This window comes from Bison bison, unplaced genomic scaffold (assembly GCF_000754665.1).
Source record: "Bison bison bison isolate TAMUID 2011002044 unplaced genomic scaffold, Bison_UMD1.0 scf7180017861489, whole genome shotgun sequence".
NCBI lineage: Eukaryota > Metazoa > Chordata > Mammalia > Artiodactyla > Bovidae > Bison > Bison bison.
Genome location: NW_011492061.1, coordinates 23909 through 24389, shown reverse-complemented (window position 1 = coordinate 24389; position 481 = coordinate 23909).

Below are 481 nucleotides of genomic sequence, written 5' to 3'. Positions count from 1 at the left end.
CTTGTGATCTATACTGTTACTGTGTACTGTGGCTTAGGTCCCAAACTTGGATTGGTAGTCAAGAAAGTGTCTAGCCTCGCTAGGAATCAAAAGTTTGAAAGCTAGATGGAGCTCTAGCTCGCAGAACATCTCTGAGGTTAAAGGTTACTCAGATTGGGACTGCAATGGGTTTTTTCCTTTGGTAACGCCGGTTCTTAGTGGATCAGAAGAGACTGTGATACTGGTATGGTGATGCTTGGAAAGAACATCTCAGTTTTATGTTCGAGTCGGTCTTATTGTGGTCAGGAAATACTCAGGGTCATGCACAGGCACTCAGGTGACGAATGTTTCCCCCGGTAGTCTTAGCTTGGGAGGCGTTCCGGAAGGTTACTCTGATTCACCCCGGGTCACATCAGAGGCAAGCAAGGTTAAGAGTGAAGAGCTGGACGTCAAGTAGGGATGCTATCAAGTCTACCCCTGGTACATCCCCACCCCATCTCGG